Source organism: Trachypithecus francoisi, unplaced genomic scaffold, assembly GCF_009764315.1.
Source record: "Trachypithecus francoisi isolate TF-2019V2 unplaced genomic scaffold, Tfra_2.0 Lachesis_group1, whole genome shotgun sequence".
Taxonomy (NCBI): domain Eukaryota; kingdom Metazoa; phylum Chordata; class Mammalia; order Primates; family Cercopithecidae; genus Trachypithecus; species Trachypithecus francoisi.
This window is the reverse complement of record NW_022681454.1, coordinates 41001964-41023106: the sequence shown is the minus strand read 5'-3', so window position 1 is coordinate 41023106 and position 21143 is coordinate 41001964. Positions and strand designations below refer to the sequence as shown.

Sequence of the window (21143 nt, the reverse complement as noted above, 5' to 3'; positions counted from 1 at the left end):
GTTAAATATTTATGTATTTGTGATGCTTGTTATCACATGTGTAGTTTTCCAGGAGTTTGATCTAAAAAACTCAGTTGGTGCCACTGACGGTGATTTCTTAGGCCAGCTCCACATAGGAAGGTTTTTATATGTGGTAGACATTTTATATGTGCTGATCTCACAAATGCAGTGTGAGTGTCTTGTTACAGTGGAGAGGGGTCTCTGGACAGGGTATGTGAAAGGCTGAGCTCCCTTCTTTAGACAGGAATCGGGTATAGTATGGTGGAGTATGTTAATGTACAGACAGACGCTTTTGAAGTTCTGGGTTTAAGATTGTCTATAGAACTTGGAAATTGGGACTGCAGTTTTTAAGCAAAAAAAAAAATTGCCACCTTTTTTTTTTTTTTTTTTTTTTAATGGAACTTCCTAGAGCCTTTCTGGGACTGACTTTACTTGACTTAGAGGAGTAGGAGGTGTGGTAAATTCCTTCCTGGATATGTTAATTAAAATGTAGTGAATTAAGCTGGAGAACTTGGAGCCTGAAACATGTTAGTGTTGTATAAAAGGAGGAATATAAATGCATGAGATTAAGTTTAAAAAGACATGTGCCGCACGTTTAGCTAGAGATCCTAGTTCAAACTCATTCCCCCGGTCGGCCCCATTCACACGTTTCAGTGTCACCTTCTTTGTTAAAGACAACAGGACTGCACTTCTTTGGAATTAGTTTAAGAGATAGTTTATAAGCCAATCAAGAAAACTGACCTCATGTTCGTGCTCTTAAAAAAAAAAAAAAAAAAATCAGTTATTTTTGAGATAGGCCTCACTCTGTCACCCAGGCTGGAGTGCAGTGGCATGATCTCAGCTCGCCGTAACGTGGACCTCCAGGGCTCAAACCATCTTCCTGCCCCCTCCTCCTGAGTAGCTGAGGCCACAGGTGCGCACTACAACGCCTGTCTAATTTTTGTATTTTTGTAGAGATGGGGTTTCGCTGTATTGCCAAGGCCAGTCTCGAACTCCTGAGCTCAAGCATTTCACCTGCTTCAGCCCCCCAAAGTGCTAGGATTACAGGTGTGAGCCTCCGCGTCCAGGCAGTCTCAATTTTTTTTAAAGCATTTTTAGATTTCCAGAAAAACTGAGTGGATAGTACAGGGTCTCTCAATACTCCCTCACCCCCCTTTCTATTTGTATATTAATATGGTATGCTTGTTATAATTAATGAAGCTATATTGATACATTTTTATTAACTAAAGCCTATCAGATTTATTCAGCACATATAAAAAGTACCACATATAAAAATCTTTCTATATGAAGCTGGCCTAATAAATCACCATCAGTGACAGTAACTGTTTTTAGATCAAACTCCTGGAAAACTACAGATGTGCTAGCAAGCATAACAAACACGTGTATTTAATAGATGCCATTTGATAATATTAATGACAAGTAACAGCATTCGGATATTTTATGGTTTGTGCTGCATGCTGTAATTTAGCCTCATACAAATACTATGATATGGGTGGTAAAGATGTCATCACGATTTTATAGATGAGGAAAACAGAGGCTTACAAATTGAAGTCAAGACACAGAACTCATTCAAATCCACGACTAGTGACTCTGTTCCTCAGGATCTTTCAAGGCCTGGCCCCTTGTCAGCTCATTCAAATCTACGACTAGTGACTAATTAGATCAGATTTCCTTAGGGTTTTTTTTTTTTTTTTTTTTTTAAGATATGATCTTGCTCCATCACCCAGGCTGGCGTGCAGTGATACAATCATGGCTCACTGCAGACTTGATATCCTGGGCTCAACTGATCTTTCTGCCTCAGCCTCCTGAATAGCTGGGACCACAGGTGTGCCCCACCATGCCTGGCTAATTTTTTTTGTGTGTGTGTGGATACATAGTTTCTCTGTATTGCCCAGGCTGGTCTTGGCTCCCATGATTCTCCCCCTGCTTAGCTTCCCAAAGTGCTGGGATCACAGGCATGAGCCACTGCCCTCAGCTAGATTTCCTTAGTTTTGACCTGAGTCAAATACCGTCCTTTTTCATTTGCCACTTTATCCCATCATGTAGAGCAGATGCCTGACACATAGTGACTTTGCACAGATGTTGTTGAAATAAGATGCTCTGCCTGCCCTTCAGTTGGTATAGTAGAGTAGGGAAGGATCAAGCCATGGTGCCATTGACACCCTCACTAGCACTTAGGAATTTGGAAGCAGATGGAGCGGTTTGAACCCTGGCCCTACCATCCACCAACCCTATGACTTGGGCAAGTCACCCAGCCTCTCAACCTGTTTTCTCACCTGTGAAAAGAAGATAATAATAATTCCTAGGCCAGGCGTGGTGCTTCACGCCTGTAATCCCAGCACTTTGGGAGGCTGAGGTGGGTGGATCACAAGATCAGGAGTTCAAAACCAGCCTGGCCAAGATGGTGAAACCCCATCTCTACTAAAAATACAAAAATTAGCTGGGCATGGTGGTGGGCACCTGTAATCCCAGCTATTCGAGAGGCTGAGGCAGGAGAATTGCTTGAACCTGGGAGGTGGAGGTTGCAGTGAGCTGAGATTGCACCACTGCACTCCAGCCTGGGTGACAGAGCGAGACTCCATCTCAAAATAATAATAATAATAATAAATAATAATAATTTCTACCTCATTGAGGTAGGGACTAAATGAAAGAACACATGAGTTTCCAGACTCTGGCCTCACCCATGAGAAACTCTCAGTAAATGTCTTCTTAGAGACCATGTAGGATAGAATGTGAGACCTGTGATGTGAGCTGCAGAGTGTCACTGAGAGTCAGAAAAGAGGGGATGGCCTCAAGTTGGGGTGGGGGTTAGGAAAACTTTCCTAGAGAAGGCAACATCTTTGATGGACCCTAAAGAATGGATCTGTTCTTACCTGAGGGACAGTGATGAGAGAATAAAACACCAGGTTGAGAGACTATATCTCACAAAGCTACAGAGGTGGGAACGTGTGAGAATGTCTTTTGTAGGAAAGAAAATCACCCAATATAAGTGGACTATAATCTAATTTGGCAAGACAGCAGGACAAGAGCGAGAAAGCTATAAGGCCATAAATGCTTTTGACCGATAATGTATTTCAGCTTTTCCAAAAATTTTCAAGTATAGAAAAAAGAACAGTACAGTGAACACCCATATAACCCCTCTCTCATTTCTATAATTATTAACATTCTTTATTTGCTTTCTGTGTAGAAATCAACATATTATTTTTTGGCATATCATTAAAAATTAATTATAGCTAGCATGACTTCATTTTTTTGAGACAGAGCTTTGCTCTTGTCGCCCAGGTTGGAAAGCAATGACACGATCTGGGGTCACTGCAACCTCCGCCTCCCAGGTTCAAGCAATTCTCCTGCCTCAGCCTCCTGAGTAGCAGGGATTACAGGCACCCACCACCTTGCCCAGCTCATTTTTGTATTTTTTAAAATTATACTTTAAGTTCTGGGATACATGTGCAGAACATGCAGGTTTGCCACATAGATATACACTTGCTGTGCTGACTTGCTGCACTCATCATCCGGTCATCTACATTAGTTATTTCTCCTGACACTGTCCCTCCCCTGGCCCCCCACCCACCAACAGGCCCCGGTGTGTGATCTTCCCCTCCCTGTGTCCATGTCTTCCCAGTGTTGAACTCCCACCCATGAGTGATAACATGCAGTGTTTGGTTTTCTCTTCCTGTGTTAGTTTGCTAAGAATGATGGTTTCCAGCTTCATCTGTGTTCCTGCAAAGGACATGAACTCATCCTTTTTTATGTCTGCATAGTATTCCGTGGTGTACATGTGGCACATTTTCTTTATCCAGTCTATCACTGATGGACATTTAGGTTGGTTCCAAGTTTTTGCTATTGTGAACAGTGCTGCAATAAACATACGTGTGCATGTGTCTTTATAGTAGAATGATTTATAATCCTTTGGGTATATACTCAGTAATGGGATTGCTGGGTCAAATGGTATTTCTGGTTCTAGATCCTCAAGGAATCACCACACTGTCTTCCACAATGGTTGAACTAATTTACACTCCCACCAACAGTGTAAAAGTGTTCCTATTTCTCCACATCCTCTCCAGCACCTGTTGTTTCCTGACTTTTTAATGATTGCCATTCTAACAGGTATGAGATGGTATCTCGTTGTGGTTTTGATTTGCATATCTCTAATGACCAGTGATGAAGAGCATTTTTTCATATTTTTGTTGGCTGCATAAATATCTTCTTTTGAGAAGTGTCTGTTCATATCCTTTGCCCACTTTTGAATGGGGTTGTTTGTTCTTTTCATGTAAATTTGTTTAAGCTCCTTGTAGATTTTGGATATTAGCCCTTTGTCAGATGGATAGATTGCAAAAATTTTCTCTCATTCTCTAGGTTGCCTGTTCACTCTGATGATAGTTTCCCTTGCTGTGCAGAAGCTCTTTAGTTTTAATTAGATCCCATTTGTCAATTTTGGTTTTTGTTGCCATTGCTTTTGGTGTTTTAGTCATGAAGTCCTTGCCCATGCCTATGTCCTGAATGCTATTGCCTAGGTTTTCTTCTAGGGTTTTTATGATTTTAGGTCTATGTTTAAGTCTGTAATCCATCATGAGTTAATTTTTATGTAAAGTGTAAGGAAGGGTTCCAGTTTCAGTTTTCTGCATGTGGTGGCTAGCCAGTTTTCCCAACACCATTTATTAAATAGGGAATCCTTTCCCCATTGCTTGTTTTCATCAAGTTTGTCAATGATCAGATGGTTGTAGATGTGTGGTGTTATTTCTGATGCCTCTGTTCTGTTCCATTAGTCTATATCTCTGTTTTGGTACCAGTACCATGCTGTTTTGGTTACTGTAGCCTTGTAGTATAGTGTGAAGTCAGGTAGTATGATGCTTCCAGCTTTGTTCTTTTTGCTTAGTATTGTCTTGGGTATACTGGTTCTTTTTTGGTTCCATATGAAATTTAAAGGAGTATTTTCTAATTCTGTGAAGAAAGTCAGTGGTAGCTTGATGGGGATAGCACTGAATCTATAAATTACTTTGGGCAGTATGGCCATTTTCACAATATTGATTCTTCCTATCCATGAGAATGGAACGTTTTTCCATTTGTTTGTGTCCTCTCTTATTTCCTTGAGCAGTAGTTTGTAGTTCTCCTTGAAGACGTCCTTCACATCCTTGTAAGTTGTATTTCTAGGTATTTTATTCTCTTTGTAGCAATTGTGAATGGGATTTCACTCATGATTTGGCTCTCTGCTTGTCTGTTGTTGGTGTAAATGAATGCTTATGATTTTTGCACATTGATTTTGTGTCCTGAGACTTTACTGAAGTTGCTTATCAGCTTAAGGAGATTTTGGGCTGAGACGATGGGGTTTTCTTATTTATTTATTTATTTATTTATTTTGAGACAGAGTCTCGCTCTGTTGTCCAGGCTATAGTGCAGTAGCACAATCTCGGCTCACTGCAAGCTCTACCTCCCGGGTTCACGCCATTCTCCTGTCACGATGGGGTTTTCTAAATCCACAATCATGTCATCTGCAAACAGAGACAATTTGACTTCCTCTCTTTTTATTTGAGTACCCTTTATTTCTCCTTCTTGCCTGATGGCCCTGGCCAGAACTTTCAATACTATGTTGAATAGGAGTGATGAAAGAGGGCATCCTTGTCTTGTGCCAGTTTTCAAAGGGAATGCTTCCAGCTTTTACCCATTCAGTGTGATATTGGCTGTTGGTTTGTCATAAATAACTCTTACTATTTTGAAACACGTTCCATCAATATGTAGTTTATTGAGTTTTTAGCATGAAGTGGTGTTGAATTTTATCTAAGGCCTTTTCTGCATCTATTGAGATAATCCTGTGGTTTTTGTCATTGGTTCTATTTATGTGATGGATTATGTTTATTGATTTGTGTATGTTGAACCAGCCTTGCTGCTCAGGGATGAAGCCAATTTGATCGTGGTGGATAAGCCTTTTGATGTGCTGCCAGATTGGGTTTGCCAGTATTTTATTGAGGATTTTTGCATTGATGTTCATCAGAAGGATACGGAATGCTTCACGAATTTGCATTTCAACCTTGCACAGGGGCCATGCTAATCTTCTCTGTGTCATTCCAATTGTAGTATATGTGTTGCCGAAGCAAGCACTAATTTTTGTATTTTTAGTAGAGACGGGGTTCACCATGTTGGCCAGGCCGGTCTCAAACTCCTGACCTCAGGAGATCCGCCCACCTCTGCCTCCCAAAGTACTGGGATTACAGGCGTGAGCCACCACACCTGGCCTATCATGACATTTTAACCCTCAATACTTTAGCATGCATCTCCAAACAATAAGGAAGCTTCTTTATAAAACAAAATTAACAATAGTCCCCAAATATTACTTAATATCAGTCCATAGTCAAACTTTCTAAATTCATTTCCCGGGTCTTTAGTGTTTTAACAAAATTTTAAACCAGAATCCAGGCAAAAGGCTGTGTATTGTATTAAATGCACAATCACGTCATCTGTAAACAAACAATTTGACTTCCTCTCTTTTTATTTGAATACCCTTTATTTCTTTCTCTCGCCTGATTGCCCTGGCCAGAACTTTCAATACTATGTTGAATAGGGGTGACAATTTAGTCAAATTGTCTCTGCTTGCAGATAACATCATTGGGTATTGCATTGTTATGCCTCTTACATCTCTTTAAATCTAAAATTCCAACTATGATATTGAGATTTTTAGGCTTTGGAACATTGAAAAGAATATGGAGCTTTCCCCCAACTCAGATATCCCTATCTAACATGAAAATAATTCAAAAATAGAAGCAACACTGAATTTCAAAGTAAACGTAAGGAAGTCCAAATAAATTCAGATTTTTTTTCTCTCACCAGGTTGGTGAGTTTGATACTAGTTTTGCAATTTCAGGTAATCACATATTTAAACTCGGCATATGCTTGCTTGCTTTGAATTAAATAACCCAGCCCTGGACTCACAGAATTCAATAGAGATACAGTGGCTCATTGTTTTCTGTTGAGCTGAATGTCTAGTGTGTCTAAACTTCACAGATATGAAACCACATTCTTTTTTTTTGTTTTTTGTTTTTGAGACAGAGTCTCACTCTGTTGCCCAGGTTGGAGTGCCATGGTGCAGTCTCGGCTCACTGCAACCTCCACCTCCCAGATTCAAGCAATTCTCCTGCCATCGCCTCCTGAGTAGCTGGGATTATAGGTGCGCGCCACCACACTGGGCTAGTTTTTGTATTTTTCGTAGAGATGGGGTTTCACCATGTTGATCAGGCTGGTCTCGAACTCCTGACCTCATGATCCACCCACTTTGGCCTCCCAAAGTGCTGGGATTACAGGCGTGAGCCACCACGCCCGGCCTGGAACCCTTTCTTAATAATGCTGTGTAGACCCACGGAAGTGATTTTTGACTTCATTGTATTTAGAGGTTTTTTGAACACTAGGTTCCAACCTTGGTGGAATTTCATAGAGAATTTCATAATTTTTCTTTAAGGAAAAACATCAGATAGGATTGTGGGCAGAACCATAGTATGAAAACCCATATCCTGCAATGAGAAACTCTTACCTGGAAGCGGGAAGGGAGCAGAACACAGAGCGTGCAGGGCATTGCCAGGCCTTCTATAACCAGGAGTGCCCTGCATAGGCCGTGGGATAGTTGGACACCTTCTTTTTGGCCCTGCCTGTATCCCGGAAACCTGTGGCCAAGCAAGTGCCTAGAATTGCTGCAGGCTTTGCAGTGGGAGTGAAATGCCCACCAGCTGGGGCTACATCTTCTACAACTCAGGGAATATAATTTGGTATTCATTGGAACTCCACTGAAGAGAGGTCGGGTGCTTTGGGAGTGCTTTCTTGCAAATATGTGCCCTCTAATTGCCTTTTCCTAATGTTCTTTCCTCGTTGTGTTTTGGAGGTGGGGCTCCTCCAAGGATCATTTCTTTTCCACCTCACCTGCAGGTGCACAGTGAGTGATACTTTAATTTATTTCATTTCACCTTGTTGTGGAACTCAGCCCATCCCACCTCTGCTGTGAGAAAAGCATTTCCATCTCTGTTTCAACTTTCATGTGGTTCTGTTGACCCACTTGGAAGAGCTCCAGTGTAGTGCCTGCTTGTTTTTTTCTATCTGTCCTTAATTTGGTTTGCCTTTTATTGTATTCCAACTGAATGGATTCTTTCTCTTTCTTTTAAGGGAAAGAAACCTGAGAAAAACAATACTTGTAATGGCGACTGCTCGTTAAGGGTAATTGCTGTTTCATGTTAATTTGCATGTTAAAATGAGAATATAGGGAATTGCTAAATTCACCAACCTGTTCTATCCCAAGGCTAGTCCTTTTAAGTATATTTGTTGCTTAAATAAAGATGGAGCTGTGCAGAATGGAAATGTCCAAATATACAGTTTTTTTCTGCATGTATATATAGAGAGAGAGCATTTAAAATTTTTATTTCCATCAGCAAGAGACATTATACAATACATGGAAATTATAGAAAAGCAAAAAGAAGAAACCTGGAGACAACTAGCATTAACATTCTGTGAAATTATGTCTAGTCATTTCAGTCTACATGTTATATACTCTTTAAATGGGCATAGTTTCACTATAACTGTCTAAAAGTTTTTGCTACTCCAAAGAATGTTCTGTGGATCGGCAGCATTGCTATCTCTTGGGGACTTGTTAGAAATGCAGAATCTTGGGCTCCGCTGCAGACATACTGAATCGTAATTTGTATTGATTGCTATTACATATACATTAAAATTTGCAAACACTGTTCTACAAATGGGGTCCCCAACCCCCAGACTTTGGAGTGGTAGCGTTCCATGGTCTGTTAGGAACAGGGCTGTGCAGCAGGAGGTGAGTGGCAGGTGATCGAGGAAAGCTTCGTTGGTATTTACAGCTGCTCCTTATCTCTTGCATTACTGCCTGAGCTCCGCCTCGTGTCAGATCAGCAGCAGCATTAGATTCTCATAGGAGCACAAGCACTTTAGTGACCTGCGCATGCATGCGAGGGATCTAGGTTGCTGACTCCTTCTGAGAATCTAATGCCTGATGATCTGTTACTGTCTCCCACCGCCCCCAGATGGGACTGTCTAGTTGCAGGAAAGCAAGCTCAGGGTTCCCACTGATTCTACATTACAGTGAGTTGTATAGTTATTTCATTATGTATTACAATGTAATAATAGAAATAAAGTTCACAATAAACGTCATGTGTTTGAATCATCCCAAACCCCTCCAACCTCCCGTCGCCCCCATTGGGGAAAAATTGTCTTCCACGAAACCAGTTCCTGGTGCAAAAAGGTTGGGGACCGCTGCTCTAGAACATACTATACCCAGGGCAGCATGTAGAGAGAACACAAAGTAGAGGGGATACAGAGGGGCTCAGACCTGTATTCTCTTCTCCATTTTCTGTCAGTCTTGCCTAAAATAATTTTCCTCAGTACATGATAAGGATAAAAATGAGGTCAATTTCTTTTCTTTTCTTTTTTTTTTTTGAGACAGAATCTTACTCTGATGCCCAGGCTGGAGTGTAGTGGTGTGATCTCGGCTCACTGCAACCTCCGCTTCCCGGGCTCAAGCGATTCTCCTGCCTCAGCCTCCTGAGTAGCTGGGATTACAGGTGCCCACCACCACACCCAGCTAATTTTTATATTTTTAGTAGACACAGGGTTTCACTGTGTTGGCCAGGCTGGTCTTGAACTCCTGACCTCGTGATCTACCCGCCTCAGCCTCCCAAAGTGCTGGGATTATAAGCGTGAGCCACCGCACCCAGCTGAGGTCAAATTTTTTAACAAGGTACGACAGCCTTGTTGAGAAACCCAACTGTGCCACGTGGAATCATTTCATTCAGTAAAAACTAAGTGCCTCCTGTGTGCCAGGCATATGTGTGGCAGCCACGGGCCTTGCCTTCAGGCTTGCATGTGCTGCAGTGGAAACACACAGAGGCCAAGGAGGAGGGAGTGGTTGCTTCTGCAGGGATGGGGGCTGGAAGTTAGAAAGAAAGGTGGTCTTTGGGTGGAGTCTTGATGGATAAATCAGTCATCATAAGTTATGAAGATTACCAGGTTCTGGAGAGAGCACAAAGATGGATAAAATTTGTCTCATCCTTCAAGGACCTTATGGTTGGTTAAAGGACAGGAGACAGTGTTTAAAACTAAATCATGCGAAGCACCTTGGTATTAGAGTAGAACCAGAAGACAAGGGTCTGACCATTAGTTTTTTAGCTCCGTGACCTTTGACAAATTATTCCACGTTGGAACATCGGATTCTTCTGTAAAATAGGGATAAAATGATATAAACACCTTCATAAAGTCATAGTGTTTTCTTGATCGGGTGCAGTGGCTCACACCTGTAATCCCAGCACTTTGGGAGGCCGAGGCGGGCAGATCATGCAGTCAGGAGATGGAGAGACCATCCTGGCTAACATGGTGAAACCCTGTCTCTACCAAAAATACAAAAAATTAGCCCAGTGTAGTGGTGGTTACCTGTAATCCCAGCTACTCGGGAGGCTGAGACAGGAGAATGGCGTGAACCCAGGAAGGGGAGGTTGCAGTGAGCCAAGATCGCTTACTGCACTCCAGCCTGGGCGGCAGAGCGAGACTCCGTCTCAAAAAACAAACAAACAAAGAAAACAAAACAAAAAACAAAAATTAGCTGGATGTGGTGGCACACCCCTGTAGTCCTAGCTACTTAGGAGGCTGAGGCAGGAGAATTGCTTGAACCCAGGAGGTGGAGGTTGCAGTGAGCCAAGATGGCGCCACTGCACTCCAGCCTGGCGACAGAGCAAGACTCCATCTTAAAAAAAAAAAGAAAAAAATTATAGTGATTTTTTTCTTTTTTTTTTTTAAACGTAGAGAGAGAGGGTCTTGCCCTGTCGCCTAGGCCGGAGTGCAGTGGTGCAATTGTAGCCCATTGCAGCCTAGAACTCCTGGCCTCAGAGTATCCCCCCACTTCAGCCTCCTAGAGTGTTGAGATTACACCGAGAACCACGGTGTGGGACCTGTAGTGCTTTTTAAAGTGAGATAACGTAGCAAAGCACTGGCTTGCAATGGGTGTGGAATCAATGCTGTGTGGCAAAGGTATTTAAAAAGTGCCAAGTGAACACCATAGATGGAAAATTGAGGAATAACAGAGAAAAGAGAGGGTGTTTTGACTTGGAGTGTGCGAGGCCATGTGGCCTGTGTGGCCTTGAGGATGCTGATGAGGCAGAGAAGGTATGAAGAATGGGCCAGTGGGAAGAGAAGCAAAATATGAAGCTGCAGTTTTGAGACTGGATAGACCAAGAAAAGAGATAAGAGAAACAAAGGGTTGGGTTTGTTGGGGTGATGTCTGTCTTAGACATATCAGGTTTCAGGGACTGCTGAAGGCTGTAGGCCTGGGATGTGTGTGTCAGACACTGCCCTTGATGCAGGTTCAGCCAGGGGTGGGTGAGGAATGAGGTCCTTGGCCCTCCCTGGGCAGCGTGTTTGGTCGGTGTAAATCTGGAAAAGGGAATCTTTCTGGCTTGTTGAAATAGTCCACACCTGCACAGGGTTTCTCACCAGGATGGAAAACACAGGCAGAATGTTTTAAATCTTGAAGACCTACCTCTTCTTTAGACTGGGTAGAGGAGAACTGAACTTTTCTGTGTAGTTTTTACCCACTGTCATCTTCTTCCACAGGTCTCTTTTTTTTTTCTTCTCAATGTTCTTCCTCCCAACTGAGAACCATTAATTGCTTCGGAAAAGAAATAGAATTGGATTTTTTTTTTTTTTTTTTTGAGAAATGGACTAAATGCTCTAACACTGGAGAACTATATTCCTGTTTGTGTCAGTTTCTTTTCAACCATTAGCTCCTTTATGAGCTCTTTATACAGGGTGTGTATAGCCCACAAGTAACTGTGGTTACTGGTTTTTATAGGTTATGACTAGTCTGCTGTATAAGGTGTTAACATTTTGCCCAATCTGCCTTATCTCCATCTCTTCTGTTTTTTTGTGTCTGTGTCTCTTTATACACACACACTTAAAACATGTTTGCTGAACCATCTGAATTAGTTGTAGAGATTATGACCCTTTAGCCCTAAATACTTCAACATGTATTTCTCAAGTACAAGGATATTTTCCCACGTAGCCTATAATAAGATGATCACCAATAAATATTATCTGATATATAGATAAGAGTTGAATACATGTTCAGGTTTCACCTGTTATCCTAATAATGTCTTTTATACGCCCCCCCCCCATCCAGGATGAATCGACAGAGTCATTTGTTGCATTTTGTCTCTTTAGTTTCCTGTAATCTAAAACAGTCACCTTGTTTTGTTTTTGTGGTTCATGGCATTGGTGTCTTGAAAGAAACCTTTGTTTTGTCGAATGTATCACAATCTGGTTTTGTGTGGTTGTTACCTTATGATTAGATACAGATTAAGCATGTTTGACAAAAATGCTACATAGTGACTGTGGCGATACCTACTATTCCATTGTACTGGAATTGATTATGCCGAGCACCACTTGGATGCACTGGTCGGCCAGAACTCTTCATTTGTAAAGATGCCTTTTCTCTTGGGTAATCTGTGGGGTGATATTCTGAGACTGTGTGTGAGTGTTCTGTCCTACAACTACCCTTTCTAGAATGGTTTTAGCATCTACTAATGATTGTTGACTGAATCAGTGATTGCATTGGTAGTTGCAAAGTGGGATTTTCTTCTACTCTTCCTTTGATATTTATTAGCCGGCATCCTTTATAAAGAATAGTTTTCCCCGTTATTTTTTCAATGCATATTTGTGGGTTTGTGACTTCTTTTTTAATCCAATGTATTATAGTTCATCAACATTCCTTTTTTTGTGTGTGTGTGAGAAAGGGTCTCACTCTGCTGCCCAGGCTAGAGTACAGTGGTGTGATCTCAGCTCACTGTAACCTCCACCTCCCAGGTTCAAGAGATTCTCCCACCTCAGTCTCTCAAGTAGCTGGGACTATAGGCACGTGCCACCATGCCTGGCTAATTTTCGTATTTTTTTTGTAGAGATGGGGTTTCACCATGTTGGCCAGGCTGATCTCAAACACGTGCAAACACGTGACTTCAAGTGATCTGCCCGCCTTGGCCTCCCAAAGTGCTAAGATGGCAGGCATGAGCTAGCGTGCCTGGCCAATATCTTTTTTTGTTCAAACTGCCCCACTTTGGCTATCAGGAGCCCCTTTAAAGCATCTCCTCCTATGTCCTTTTGTCATGTCTGCATTAGCATTTGAGCACTCCTTTGCTTTTTGGCACAGTAAGATGTTCTAGACTTACGTTGTACTTTCTTTGTCCAGACCCAGCTATTTCTCCAGTGAGCAAAAATATTTAGAAACCAAGATCTAGGTACTTGGGATATTCTTTAGAAATATACCTAATCTAGAAAAAGTTAAAAGTCATTAATCATTGAAGTTCCCCCACCCATTTCCCAAGATTATTCCCATGGTGGCATTAAGAGTTTTAAATGTTCACCAACGAAAGGAGAAGGCCATCCAAAATGAAGGTCTTCGGGCACTGGGCTAGAGGTTGAAGAGGAATGCACAAAGGGAAATTAGATAGTGCCAAAGATTAGCTTAGATAACATTGGAATTCTGCCCCAGACATGACTTACAGAGCCTGAGAAAATACTTTCTGTATGTTTTCTACGTAGACTCTGAAAATTGGTTACCCTTTTTTATATCCATTAATGGTAAGATAATTTATTCCCCTTAGCTATACATATGCAATTCTTAAAGCAATTTAAGGTGTATAATTTCCATGTGAAGAGTTCCTAACTGCTCTGTATTTTCAGACTCAGTGTAAGGTATGTGTATGTGGATGTGTATTTCAGCATGTCTTTGAAAAATCAAGATTCATAGTTTTTATTTTGAATACTCATAATTGGACACAGTCTCTGAATTTGCTTGTTGATTATAATAGTTGGTTAAATTTTTTTTTTTTTTTTTTTTGAGATGGGGTCTTGCTTTGTTGCCAGGCTAGAGTGCAGTGGTGCTATCAAGCTCCACCTCCCGGGTTCATGCCATTCTCCTGCCTCAGCCTCCCAAGTAGCTGGACTACAGGTGCCTGCCACCACGCCCAGCTAATTTTTTTGTATTTTTAGTAGAGACCGGGTTTCACCGTGTTAGCCAGGATGGTCTCAATCTCCTGACCTCGTGATCCACCCGCCTCAGCCTCCCAAAGTGCTGGGATTACAGGCATGAGCCACCACACCCAGCCAATATTTGGTTAATTATTATTATTTTTTCTCTTTTTATTTTTTAATTTTTATTATTATACTTCAAGTTCTAGGGTACATGTGCATAACGTGCAGGTTTGTTACATATGTATACTTGTGCCATGTTGGTGTGCTGCACCCAACAACTCGTCAGCACCCATCAATTCGTCATTTATATCAGGTATAACTCCCAATGCAATCCCTCCCCCCTCCCCCCTCCCCATGATAGGCCCCGATGTGTGATGTTCCCCTTCCGAGTCCAAGTGATGTCATTGTTCAGTTCCCACCTATGAGTGAGAACATGCGGTGTTTGGTTTTCTGTTCTTGTGATAGTTTGCTAAGAATGATGGTTTCCAGCTGCATCCATGTCCCTACAAAGGACGCAAACTCATCCTTTGTTATGGCTGCATAATATTCCATGGTGTATATGTGCCACATTTTCTTAATCCAGTCTGTCACTGATGGACATTTGGGTTGATTCCAAGTCATTGCTATTGTGAATAGTGCCGCAATAAACATACATGTGCATGTGTCTTTATAGCAGCATGATTTATAATCCTTTGGGTATATACCCAGTAGTGGGATGGCTGGGTCATATGGTACATCTAGTTCTAGATGCTTGAGGAATCGCCATACTGTTTTCCATAATGGTTGAACTAGTTTACAATCCCACCAACAGTGTAAAAGTGTTCCTATTTCTCCACATCCTCTCCAGCACCTGTTGTTTCCTGATTTTTAATGACTGCCATTCTAACTGGTGTGAGATGGAATCTCATTGTGGTTTTGATTTGCATTTCTCTGATGGCGAGTGATGATGAGCATTTTTTCATGTGTCTGTTGGCTGTATGAATGTCTTCTTTTGAGAAATGTCTGTTCATATCCTTTGCCCACTTTTTGATGGGGTTGTTTTTTTCTTGTAAATTTGTTTGAGTTCTTTGTAGGTTCTGGATATTAGCCCTTTGTCAGATGAGTAGATTGCAAAAATTTTCTCCCATTCTGTAGGTTGCCTGTTCACTCTGATGGTAGTTTCTTTTGCTATGCAGAAGCTCTTTAGTTTAATGAGATCCCATTTGTCAATTTTGGCTTTTGCTGCCATTGCTTTTGGTGTTTTAGACATGAAGTCCTTGCCCATGCCTATGTCCTGAATGGTACTACCTAGATTTTCTTCTAGGGTTTTTATGGTGTTAAGTTTAACATTTAAGTCTCTAATCCATCTTGAATTAATTTTCATATAAGGAGTAAGGAAAGGATCCAGTTTCAGCTTTCTACTTATGGCTAGCCAATTTTCCCAGCACCATTTATTAAATAGGGAATCCTTTCCCCATTTCTTGTTTCTCTCAGGTTTGTCAAAGATCAGATGGCTGTAGATGTGTGGTATTATTTCCGAGGACTCTGTTCTGTTCCATTGGTCTATATCTCTGTTTTGGTACCAGTACCATGCTGTTTTGGTTACTGTAGCCTTGTAGTATAGTTTGAAGTCAGGTAGCGTGACGCCTCCAGCTTTGTCCTTTTGACTTAGAATTGTCTTGGCAATGTGGGCTCTTTTTTGGTTCCATATGAACTTTAAAGCCGTTTTTTCCAATTCTGTGAAGAAACTCATTGGTAGCTTGATGGGGATGGCATTGAATCTATAAATAACCTTGGGCAGTATGGCCATTTTCACAATATTGATTCTTCCTATCCATGAGCATGGTATGTTCTTCTATTTGTTTGTGTCCTCTTTTATTTCACTGAGCAGTGATTTGTAGTTCTCCTTGAAGAGGTCCTTTACATCCCTTGTAAGTTGGATTCCTAGGTATTTTATTCTCTTTGAAGCAATTGTGAATGAAAGTTCATTCCTGATTTGGCTCTCTGTTTGTCTGTTACTGGTGTATAAGAATGCTTGTGATTTTTGCACATTAATTTTGTATCCTGACACTTTGCTGAAGTTACTTATCAGTTTAAGGAGATTTTGGGCTGAGACGATGGGGTTTTCTAAATATACAATCATGTCATCTGCAAACAGGGACAATTTGACTTCTTCTTTTCCTAACTGAATACCCTTGATTTCTTTCTCTTGCCTGATTGCCCTAGCCAGAACTTCCAACACTATGTTGAATAGGAGTGGTGAGAGAGGGCATCCCTGTCTTGTGCCAGTTTTCAAAGGGAATTTTTCGAGTTTTTGCCCATTCAGTAAGATATTGGCTGTGGGTTTGTCATAAATAGCTCTTATTATTTTGAAGTACGTTCCATCAATACCGAATTTATTGAGCGTTTTTAGCATGAAGGGCTGTTGAATTTTGTCAAAAGCCTTTTCTGCATCTATTGAGATAATCATGTGGTTCTTGTCTCTGGTTCTGTTTATATGCTGGATTACGTTTATTGATTTGCGAATGTTAAACCAGACTTGCATCCCAGGGATGAAGCCCACTTGGTCATGGTGGATAAGGTTTTTGATGTGCTGCTGAATCCGGTTTGCCAGTATTTTATTGAGGATTTTTGCATCGATGTTCATCAGGGATATTGGTCTAAAATTCTCTCTTTTTGTTGTGTCTCTGCCAGGCTTTGGTATCAGGATGATGTTGGCCTCATAAAAAGAGTTAGGGAGGATTCCCTCTTTTTCTGTTGATTGGAATAGTTTCAGAAGGAATGGTACCAGCTCCTCCTTGTACCTCTGGTAGAATTCAGCTGTGAATTCATCTGGTCCTGAACTTTTTTTGGTTGGTAGGCTATTAATTATTGCCTCAATTTCAGAGCCTGCTATTGGTCTATTCAGGGATTCAACTTCTTCCTGATTTAGTCTTGCGAGAGTGTAAGTGTCCAGGAAATTATCCATTTCTTCTAGATTTTCTAGTTTATTTGCATAGAGGTGTTTATAGTATTCTCTGATGGTAGTTTGTATTTCTGTGGGGTCCGTGGTGATATCCCCTTTATCATTTTTTATTGCGTCTATTTGATTCTTCTCTCTTTTCTTCTTTATTAGTCTTGCTAGTGGTCTGTCAATTTTGTTAATCTTTTCAAAAAACCAACTCCTGGATTCATTGATTTTTTGGAGGGTTTTTTGTGTCTCTATCTCCTTCAGTTCTGCTCTGATCTTAGTTATTTCTTGCCTTCTGCTAGCTTTTGAATGTGTTTGCTCTTGCCTCTCTAGTTCTTTTAATTGTGATGTTAGAGTGTCAATTTTTGATCTTTCCAGCTTTCTCTTGTGGGCATTTAGTGCTATAAATTTCCCTCTACACACTGCTTTAAACGTGTCCCAGAGATTCTGGTATGTTGTATCTTTGTTCTCATTGGTTTCAAAGAACATCTTTATTTCTGCCTTCATTTCGTTATGTACCCAGTAGTCATTCAGGAGCAGGTTGTTCAGTTTCCATGTAGTTGAGCGGTTTTGATTGAGTTTCTTAGTCCTGAGTTCTAGTTTGATTGCACTGTGGTCTGAGAGACAGTTTGTTATAATTTCTGTTCTTTTACATTTGCTAAGGAGTGCTTTACTTCCAATTATGTGGTCAATTTTGGAATAAGTGCGATGTGGTGCTGAGAAGAATGTATATTCTGTTAATTTGGGGTGGAGAGTTCTATAGATGTCTATTAGGTCCGCTTGGTGCAGAGATGAGTTCAATTCCTGGATATCCTTGTTAACTTTCTGTCTCGTTGATCTGTCTAATGTTGACAGTGGAGTGTTGAAGTCTCCCATTATTATTGTATGGGAGTCTAAGTCTCTTTGTAAGTCTCTAAGGACTTACTTTATGAATCTGGGTGCTCCTGTATTGGGTGCATATATATTTAGGATAGTTAGCTCTTCCTGTTGAATTCATCCCTTTACCATTATGTAATGGCCTTCTTGGTCTCTTTTGATCTTTGATGGTTTAAAGTCTGTTTTATCAGACACTAGTATTGCAACCCCTGCTTTTTTTTGTTCTCCATTTGCTTGGTAGATCTTCCTCCATCCCTTTATTTTGAGCCTATGTATGTCTCTGCATGTGAGATGGGTCTCCTGAATACAGCAGATGGGTCTTGACTCTTTATCCAGTTTGCCAGTCTGTGTCTTTTAATTGGAGCATTTAGTCCATTAACATTTAAGGTTAATATTGTTATGTGTGAACTTGATCCTGCCATTATGATATTACCTGGTTATTTTGCTCGTTATTTGATGCAGTTTCTTCCTAGCCTCGATGGTCTTTACATTTTGGCATGTTTTTGCAATGGCTGGTACCGGTTGTTCCTTTCCATGTTTAGTGCTTCCTTCAGGGTCTCTTGTAAGGCAGGTATGGTGGTGACAAAATCTCTAAACACTTGCTTATCTGTAAAGGATTTTATTTCTCCTTCACTGATGAAACTGAGTTTGGCTGGATATGAAATTCTGGGTTTCAAATTCTTTTCTTTAAGAATGTTGAATATTGGCCCCCACTCTCTTCTGGCTTGTAGAGTTTCTGCCGAGAGGTCTGCTGTTAGTCTGATGGGCTTCCCTTTGTGAGTAACCCGACCTTTCTCTCTGGCCGCCCTTAAGATTTTTTCCTTCATTTCAACTTTAGTGAATCTGGCAATTATGTGTCTTGGAGTTGCTCTTCTGGAGGAGTATCTTTGTAGCATTCTCTGTATTTCCTGAATTTGAATGTTGGCCTGCCCTACTAGGTTGGGGAAGTTCTCCTGGATGATATCCTGAAGAGTGTTTTCCAACTTGGTTCCATTTTCCCCCTCACTTTCAGGCACCCCAATCAGACGTAGATTTGGTCTTTTTACATAATCCCATACTTCTTGCAGGCTTTGTTCATTTCTTTTTCTTCTTTTTTCTTTTGGTTTCTCCTCTCGCTTCGTTTCATTCATTTGATCCTCAATCGCTGATACTCTTTCCTCCAGTTGATCGAGTCAGTTACTGAAGCTTGTGCATTTGTCATGTATTTCTCATGTCATGGTTTTCATCTCTGTCATTTCGTTTATGACCTTCTCTGCATTAATTATTCTAGCTATCAATTCTTCGACTCTTTTTTCAAGATTTTTAGTTTCTTTGCGCTGGGTACGTAATTCCTCCTTTAGCTCTGAGAAGTTTGATGGACTGAAGCCTTATTCTCTCATCTCGTCAAAGTCATTCTCTGACCAGTTTCAATCCGTTGCTGGCAATGAGCTGCGCTCCTTTGCAGGGGGAGATGCGCTCTTATTTCTTGAATTTCCAGCTTTTCTGCCCTGCTTCTTCCCCATCTTTGTGGTTTTATCTGCCTCTGGTCTTTGATGATGGTGACGTACTGATGGGGTTTTGATGTGGGTGTCCTTCCTGTTTGATAGTTTTCCTTCTAACAGTCAGGACCCTCAGCTGCAGGTCTGTTGGAGATTGCTTGAGGTCCACTCCAGATCCCGTTTGCCTGGGTATCAGCCGCAGAGGTTGCAGAAGATAGAATATTGCTGAACAGCGAGTGTACTTGTCTGATTCTTACTTTGGAAGCTTCCTCTCAGGGGTGTACTCCACCCTGTGAGGTGTGGGGTGTCAGTCTGCCCCTAGTGGGGGATGTCTCCCTGTTAGGCTACTGAGGGGTCAGGGACCCACTTGAGCAGGCAGTCTGTCCCTTCTCAGATCTCAACCTCCGTGTGGGGAGATTCACTGCTCTCTTCAAAGCTGTCAGACAGAGTCGTTTGTGTCTGCAAAGGTTTCTGCTGTTTTTTTTTTTGTTGTTGTTGTTTAGCTGTGCCCTGTCCCCAGAGGTGGAGTCTACAGAGACAGGCAGGTTTCCTTGAGCTGCTGTGAGCTCCACCCAGTTGGAGCTTCCCAGTGGCATTGTTTACCTACTTAAGCCTCAGCAATGGCGGGCGCCTCTCCCCCAGCCTCGCTGCTGCCTTGCAGTTAGATCGCAGACTGCTGTGCTAGCAATGAGGGAGGCTCCATGGCCGTCGGACCCTCCCAGCCAGGTGTGGGATACAATCTCCTGGTGTGCCCGTTTGCTCAAAGCGCAGTATTGGGGTGGGAGTCACTGGATTTTCCAGGTGTTGTGTGTCTCAGTTCCCCTGGCTAGGAAAAGGGACTCCCTTCCCCCTTGCGCTTCCCAGGTGAGGCGATGCCTCACCCTGCTTCAGCTCTGGCTGGTCGGGCTGCAGCAGCTGACCAGCACCGATTGTCTGGCAGTTCCTAGTGAGATGACCCCAGTGCCTCAGTTGAAAATGCAGAAATCACCAGTCTTCTGTGTCGCTGTCGCTGGGAGTTGGAGACTAGAGCTGTTCCTATTTGACCATCTTGCTCTGCCCCCTCTATATTTGGTTAATTATTAAAGGTGCATATGCGCAGCGTTTTAGGCAGCAACTTGTGAGACACAAAAATCAGGAATTTCAAAATTTCCAAAGCAATCATTGTGCATGTGTTATAATGATAGAGTCTCTGAAGAGTCTCTAAACCTTAAACTGATTTGTCTGGAGCTCCGTGTTTCTTCCATGATTTTTTTTATATAATAGTATAATTAAAATGTTTATTTTGCCTTTTCTATTTGCTAAAATGAAACAAAATGTAGTAATTTGGTAGAGAACCTATATGAAAATGCTAAAAAAATACAAAAGCACATTTAAAACATAAGGGTTTGTTTTTGTTTTTCATGTGTGTCAGCATTTTTGGAAGTAAAAAACAAAACAAAACAAAAATAGACTACTCACTATATCTATGCATTGTATATCAAGGATATGGTTATTATTCGGCTATGTATGCTGAATGTTAACTGCTTTATAATTTTCTGAAACAAAACTACCACCCACTCCTACACATACAACCACTGACTTTCAATCCTTAGCACATTCTTGAGAGTGGGAGTCTTATTAAAGTAACTGCTCTGTATGAAGTAGTTACTGGGTGTGCAGGTATGCCAGGAAAGCTAAACTGAAAGTGAAAAGGAACACGTCACTTAAATGTACTGCTAGTGCATTATTCACAATAGCAAAGACATGGAAGCAACTCAGGTGCCCCTTGACAGTGGATTGGAGAAAGAAAATGTGTTACATATACACACGAGAGTACTATGCAGCCATAAAAGAGAACTAAATCA

General features: G+C 41.4%; 1 protein-coding gene and 1 non-coding gene across 3 annotated transcripts in view; one reads left to right on the top strand and one right to left on the bottom strand.

Moving 5' to 3' along the window:
• APBB2 (amyloid beta precursor protein binding family B member 2) overlaps positions 1 to 21143 on the top strand; it is a 423550-nt gene that overhangs the window by 103630 nt on the left and 298777 nt on the right. The gene's annotated exons all lie outside the window — the stretch shown is intronic.
• On the bottom strand, positions 5990 to 6096 carry LOC117086432. Its single transcript, XR_004438345.1, has one exon. It is a non-coding gene; the product is annotated as a U6 spliceosomal RNA (small nuclear RNA).